The sequence below is a fragment of the Lipotes vexillifer genome, unplaced genomic scaffold (genome assembly GCF_000442215.2).
Source record: "Lipotes vexillifer unplaced genomic scaffold, Lipotes_vexillifer_v1.1 scaffold252, whole genome shotgun sequence".
In the NCBI taxonomy this organism is placed as follows: Eukaryota; Metazoa; Chordata; class Mammalia; order Artiodactyla; family Lipotidae; genus Lipotes; species Lipotes vexillifer.
The window spans coordinates 3,192,432-3,200,603 of NW_006773367.1; positions in this window are offsets into that span (position 1 = coordinate 3,192,432).

The window sequence follows — 8,172 nt, forward strand, 5'->3', positions numbered from 1 at the left end:
GATTAAATGAAATAACATTTATAAAAGTGCAGATAAGGGGAGACCTTCAAGGTGGCAGAGGAATAAGACGTGGAGCTTACCTTCCTCTTCACAAATACATCAAAAATACATCTACATGTGGAACAACTCCTACAAACACCTACTGAACACTGGCAGAAAACCTGAGGCTTCCCAAAAGGCAAGAAAATCCCCCACGTACCTAGATAGGGCAAAAGAAAAAAGAAAACACAGAGACAAAAGAATAGGGACAGGACCTGCACCTCGGGGAGGGAGCTGTGAAGGAGGAAAAGTTTCCACACACTAGGAAGCCACTCCACCACTGGTGGAGATGGGGGTGGGCTGGAGGGAAGCTTCGGAGCCGCGAAGGACAGCACAGCAACAGGGGTGCAGAGGGCAAAGTGGAGAGATTCCTGCACAGAGGATCAGTGCCGACCATCACTCACCATCCTGAGAGACTTGTCTGCTCACTCGCAGGGGCGGGTGGGGGCTGGGAGCTGAGGCTCGGGCTTCAGAGATCAGATCCCAGGGAGAAGACTGGGGTTGGCTGAGTGAACACAGCCTGAAGGGGGCTAGTGCACCACAGCTAGCTGGGAGGAAGTCTGGGAAAAATTCTGGACCTGCCGGAGAGGAAAGAGACCATTGTCTTGGGGTGCACGAAGAGAGGGGATTCCTACTCCGTGTGCCCACAGATGGCAGAGCACCGCTTAAGTGAGCTCCAGAGACAGGCGCAAGCCGTGGCTACCGTCTCGGAGCACAGAGAAGGACGTGGACCGCTAACACTGCTGTTGCTGCCACCAAGAACACTGTGTGCAAGCGCAGGTCACTACCCACACCTCCCTGGGAAACTGTGCAGCCCGCCACTGCCAGGGTCCCGTGATCCAGGGACAACTTCCCCAGGAGAAGTTGCACCTCGGGCTGTTGCTATGTCATGCTGGCCTCTGCTGCCACAGGCTCCTCCCGCATTCCAATTGTGACTGCCGTACCTCTCCCTCTACCCGGCCTGAGTGAGCAAAAGAGCCCTAATCAGCCACTGTTTTAACCCCCTCCTGTCTGGGTGGGGAACAGATGCCTGGGGGTGGCCTACATGCAGAGGTGAGGCCCAAACCAAAGCGGAACCCTAGGAGCTGTGCGAACAAAGAAGAGAAAGGGAAAATTCTCCATGCAGCCTCAGGAGCAGCGGATTAAATCCACGCAATCAACTTGATAAACTCTGCATCTATGGAATACCTGAAGAGACAACAGATGTTCCCAAAAGTGAGGCAGTGGACTTTGGGAGCAACTGCAGACTTGCGACTTGCTTTCTGTGTCTGATATGTTTTTGGTTCTATGTTTATCTTAGTTTAGTTTTTAGTGCTTGTTATCATTGGTGGATTTGTTTATTGGTATGGTTGCTATCTTCCCATTAAAAAAATTTTTTTTAATTATTATTATTCCTTTTTCCTCTTTTTGTGAGTGTGTGTGTGTGTGTGTTTCTTAGTGTGATTTTGTCTGTTTAGGTTTGCTTTTACCATTTGTCCTAGGGTTCTGTCTGTTTGGGTTTTTTTTCTTTGTTTAGTTTTTGTTATTGTTGTTTTTGTTTGATTTTCTTTTTATGAGCGTGTGTGTATTTTTTGTGTGTGATTTTGTCTGTTAAGTTTTGCTTTTACTATTTGTTTTGGGCTTCTATCTGTCTGTTTTTCTTTTTTTTTTCTTTTCTTCCTTTTCTTCCGAGCTGTGTGGCCGGCAAGGCCTTGGTGCTCCAGCCATGTGTCAGGCCCACACCTCTGAGGTGGGAGAGCCGAGTCAAGGACATTGGACCACCAGAAACCTCAGAGCCCCACGTAATATCACTTGGCGAGAGCTTTCCCAGAGATCTCCGTCTCAACACTAACACCCAGCTCCACACAATGGCCAGCAAACTCCTGTGCTGGATGCCCCATGCCAAACAACTAGCAACAAAGGGACACAACCATACCCATTAGCAGAGAGGCTGCCTAAAGTCACACTAAGTTCACAGACACCCCAAAACACACCAGCGGATGCAGCCCTGCTGACCAACAGGACAAGAAACAGCCCCACCCACCAGACCACAGGCAGCAGTCCCCTCCACCAGAAAGCCTACACAAGCCACTGAACCAACTTCACCCACTGCGAGCAGACACCATAAATAATGGGAACTACAAAGCTGCAGCCTGTGAAAAGGAGACCCCAAACACAATAAGTTAAACAAAATGAGAAGACAGAGAAATATGCAGCAGATAAAGGTGCAAGGTACAAACCCACCAGACCAAACAAATGAAGAGGAAAGAGGCAGTCTACCTGAAAAAGAATTCAGAGTAATGATAGTAAAGATGATCCAAATCTCAGAAATAGAATGGAGAAAATACAAGAAATGTTTAACAAGGACCTAGAACACCTAAAGAGCAAACAAACAATGATAAGCAACACAATAAATGAAATTAAAAACACAATAGAAGGAATGAATAGCAGAATAACTGAGGCAGAAGAACAGATAAGTGACCTGGAAGATAAAATAGTGTAAATAACTACCACAGAGCAGAATAAAGAAAAAAGAAAGAAAAGAATTGAGGACAGTCTCAGAGACCTCTGGGACAACATTAAATGCACCAATATTCGAATTATAGGGGTCCCAGAAGAAGAAGAGCATGAGAAATGGTCTGAGAAAATATTTGAATAGATTATACTCAAAAACTTCTCTAACATGGGAAAGGAAATAACCACCCAAGTCCAGGAAGCACCAAGAGTCCCATACAGGATAAATCCAAGGAGAAACATGCCAAGACACATATTACTCAAACTATCAAAAATTTTAAAAAAAGAAAAAATATTAAAAGCAGCAAGGGAAAAGCAACAAATAACATACAAGGGAATCCCCATAAAGTAAACAGCTGATCTTTCAGCAGAAACTCTGCAAGTCTCCTCTATTTAGAATCGCCAGGAAATGGAAGCAACCTAAGTGTCCATTGACAGATGAATGGATAAAGAAGATGTGACACATATATACAATGGAATATTACTCAGCTATAAAATGGAATGAAATTGAGTTATTTGTAGTGAGGTGGATGGACTTAGTCTGTCATACAGAGTGAAGTAAGTCAGAAAGAGAAAAACAAATACCGTATGCTAACACATATATATGGAATCTAAAAAAAACAAAAAGGTTCTGAAGAACCTAGGGGCAGGACAAATAAATAAAGACGTAGAATTAGAGAATGGACATGAGGACATGGGGAGGGGGAATGATTAGCTGGGACGAAGTGAGAAAGTGGCATAGACTTATATATACTACCAAGTGTGAAATAGATAGCTAGTGGGAAGCAGTCGCATAGCATGGGGAGATCAGCTCGGTGCTTTGTGACCACCTAGAAGGGTGGGATAGGTAGGGTGGGAGGGAGGAGCAAGAGGGAGGGGATATGGGGATGTATGTATATGTATAGCTGGTTCACTTTGTTATCAAGCAGCAACTAACACAACATTGTAAAGTAATTATACTCCAATAAAGGTGTTAAATAAATAAATATTAATTAATTTTAAAAATGCAGATGACTAAACAGCATGGTCCCAATTGTTCTTTTAGATGTGATGATTAGAAGAAAAATGTTTATAAGAATGTGCACCAAAATGTTAATAATGTTTTTATACTGAGGTGGTGGGATTTATGAGCTCGTTTTTTTTAAAACCTGCATCTTTGTGCTTTTCTATATTTTTAAAATTTCCACAATGAACATTACTTTTGTAACTAAAAATCATAAATAAGAATTAAAGTCCACCAAAACGTGAAGAACCGGTTAGATGATAGCAATTTTATTAAAACTTTCCTGATCTTCCCATTGGCTGAATCAAGGCTCAGCTAGGAAGAGGCATTCCAAGCTCACTCACATGTTTGTTGCCAGATTAATTCCATCTCCGCCACACACACACACACACACACACACACACACACACACACAGCTGTTCCTTGACATGTGGGCCTCTTAATAAAACAGCTCAGAAAATGGCAGCTCGCTTCATCAGATCAAGCAAATGAAAAGAGTCAGAGAGATAGAGAAGCCACACTCTCTTGTAACCTAATCTTAGAAGGAACCACCCATTACTTTTGCTGTATTCTATACATGAGAAGCTAGCTCACATTCTAGGTTCAGGCCACATTCAAAGGGAGGAGATTATACAAGGAAGTAATATAAAGAGGCAGGCATTGTGATCCATTTCAGAAGCTACCCACCCCATGTACATACTATATGATGCCATTTAGAGGCAAACCTAATCTTCAGTAAAATAAATCAGAACACTGGTTTCTTGGTAGAGGTCATAAGGAACTTTTCCATGGTGATGAGGATGTTCTATATTTTGATATGTGTGTTCATGGGAGTACAACTTTATCAAAACTCATGTACAGTACACTTAAGGTCTGTGTAATTTATTGAATGTAAATTGTACCTCAGTTTAAACAAATTTTATCCTACAGTTTTTTTTTAAAGGGTGGATAACTTAGCCTTCCATATTACCAGAAATGGAAGTATGTAGTAGTTCACTTGTGTGCTTGCTTTTAAACCAAAGTTCCCATCTTTACTTTTTTTTTTTTTTTTTTTTTTTTTTTTTTTTTTTTTTGCTGTGCTGGGCCAGATCTTAGTTCCCCAACCAGGGATGGAACCTGTGCCCCTTGCAGTGGAAGCATGGAGTCCTAACCACTGGACCGCCAGGGAATTCCCCTACCTTTACTTTTCAACATCAAAAAATGTATTCAACTCCACTTAATAGATTGAGAAATTACCTGTCAATATCTGACTATGAATTCAGAAAAGACTTAAAATAAATTCGTATTTCACTATTCACAAGAGTACCTCAATGTATTTGAAAATTAAATTCTTCAATGTGGAGACCTGTTATTTTTTCCAGTCTGTTAGCTGTTTTCTTCCCACTGAAGAAATGCAACTGAATGTGTTATGTTATTATAGCAATAAACATTAACTGCAATGTAAAGCTTTTAAATACTATTTTTTTTTTTTTTTTTTGCGGTACGCGGGCCTCTCACTGTTCTGGGCTCTTCCGTTGCGGAGCACAGGCTCCGGACACGCAGGCCCAGCGGCCATGGCTCACGGGCCCAGCAGCTCCGCAGCATGTGGGATCTTCCCGGACCGGGGCACGAAACCGTGTCCCCTGCATCGGCAGGCGGACTCTCAACCACTGCGCCACCAGGGAAGCCCTTAAATACTTTTTTTATCTTTAAAAAATTTTTATTACACTTTTCATATTTTAAAAACAACTGTATAAGCTGGAAAGCCATCATCAGTATACTTACGTCAGCAAATTCTTTTAATGTTTGATTTTTTTTATTGAGGTATAATTGACATATAACATTATATTAGTTTCAGGTATACAACATAATGATTCAGTATTTGTACACATTGCAAAATAATCACCATACATAAGTTACAAAATTTTCAAAAATTTTTTTCTTATGGTGAGATCTAGTCTCTTAGCAACTTTCAAATATGCAGTGCAGTATTATTAACTATAATCACCATGCTGTGCATTACATCTCCATAACTTACTTATTTTATAACTGGATGTTTTTATACCTTTTGACCCCATTTCACCCACCCCCACCCCACCACCTTGACAGCCACCAACATGTTGGCTGTAAACACATTATTTTTATAGTTCAATAAATGGTAACAAAAAATTTTCCTTGCCATACATGTCTAGCAACTCTACCTAGTATGGAGATAAAATAGTTCGAGAACTAGGCCTCTAGAACCAGAATCAAAAACTCAAATGCCTACAGTCAAGGCAGAGAAGTAACATAAATTAAGGAAGTAGGCCAGACACCTTAATTCTTAATTCTTTCAACACAGGCACAGAGTAGGTATAATTTCTATTTCCACAAACAAATACAAACGTTGGCTCTCTTGATTCAGCTATCATTTTCCTCCTATCCTCTCAACTCTGCTTTAGGGAAACAACACTACAAGCACACTGGTGGAAGGCCAACATAGCCACACCACTGGCGACACAGAGAATGGTGGAGAACGTGGCAAAATTAAAACTGCCCCCTAGACCTCAGTGCCAGCTGAGTGTTGTCCTGTGGAAATTCTGGCCCAGCTGGCAAGTTGTGATTTCTTTCAACTGATGCTAGAAATCCAGTTTCTAATGTGAAATTTCTCAATTTTTATAAAAAATTTTATTTAAATGACAGAGCAATATAAAGCAACAAACTCAAAAAACATTTTAACACTGCATAGACCTAAATAAAACATATCTCTAATCTCTAATTGCCCTTAGGGCAATTTCCAGAGACCTTAAACAGTTTTTATAGTTTTTTCTACTTCCTCTTATCTCACCGGAGAGTGGGCCCACAGAGCATCTCATGCTGCCGTCCCACCTTTCCATAGACTTAACATCACACTTCAGGTAAGCAGAATTTGAAGAACAAGGTTGGGTACTGTGACACAATTGACGAGACACATCTCTGTTCTGATCTTTGAATGAAGAGGATGTGGCAGTGAAGCCTGGGTATCCTGTCCCATTGTCTCTCCCTTCCCTTCCTTTTCCTCCCCTTCCCCGCCCCCTCCTCCCCTTCCTCTCCCTCTCCCTCTTTCTCCCTCTAGCTGCAGACAGTTGACCACACTGGATGCAGGATGATACCTTCCCACCAGGTAGCAGATGTAAAAATTTCCCTGGGCTTATCTATACCCATCTAGGAGCAAGCCTCCACTGGTACTAAGGCCAAAAATGGAACAACTTCTTGAGGAAACATATTAATCTGGAATTTTTTCTTTCTCTCTAAGGCAGGGATCCTTACTTTTTTCAGTGCCATGAACTACAACAGCAGTCTAGGGATGGCTACAGGCTCCTTCTCCAAATGTTTTTAAATACATGAAATAAAATACATAAAATTATAAAGAAAACCAGTTACCATAAAAAGTTACTGCAATATTTTCTAAGTTTGATGTACTAAAAATATTCTTCTTTATGAACATATTAAATAACAAGAACTAGTGGAGGCACTAATAACTACCAGAATACTGAGCAGCACATAAATGATTTTCTACAAAAACTATAAAGTGATATGAAATTATTTCAATTTCTATTGATAACAAAGTCACAAACACAGCCAATATTACTGCGGTCTTGCCTACATTCAAATGAAAAGAAATGTTAAATTTTGGTTAGGGAAAATCAAGATGTATTCTTTCCCCATCCAAGTTCACCAGCCCACTAAATTCTGTGAACCCCAGGTTATGAACCCTTGGTACTAAAAATATGGTCTGGGCCAAAAGTCTGGGGTAGTGCTTCTCCAATAACCTGGGTTAAAATGCAGATTCCTATTCAGTGTGTGCACCCTGATATTCTGCATTTGTAACAAGCCCCAGGTAATGCGATGTTCTGGTCCAGGTCACAATGCAGAGAAAAGGTTCTGAGGCTTATCATGGGAGACCTCAACCTGGAGTGGAGAGTCAGAGGCACACAGATGGTACTCCCTGACTGTGGGAGTCCCCAGGAATGGCTTGGGGTTTCTGGTTTCATCCTAAAGAGGCATGCTTTGTTTTACCATGTGCTTCAGTATTTAATGACAGAAAGAGAACTTGGACATTCAGAGCGCTGGGTGCCCGCAGTTTCCCAAAGCTACCACGGAGTAGCAGCTACTGGTCAGCTAAATCACTGACCCTTGGCAAGTCCCAGCACTCAAAATGTATGCACAGGTACACATATCCATTCACAGAAAACAGAAATTACTCACAAGTCATAAAAATGACTCACCAAGACTGAAAAGTTGACGCGATGATGCAAAAGGAAAAATGTCACTAAAGTCTCTGAAAGTATTGACATATGTACCTTTGCCATTTTCCTGAGAGCACAGAAAATATATATAAATTAAAATAATATGTAATATATAAATACACAATAATAATAATATATAAAATATATAACTCTTCTCTAAACTAGGTTTCATTCTTTAGGCAAACTCAGCTGTCACAAAACTCCAGTGCCCCTGTACTTGTACTTATATATCTAATATATAGAAAAATATTAAAACAGCAAGAAAAAGTCCAAGTTAACAAATGTCACTGTTTTTAGCAGTAAAATAGCCAGACGTAAGCAAAATATCAAGAATATTAAACTAATTTTCCTTGCTCCATCCAGAATAGTTTTTTTTTTTTTTTTTTTTTC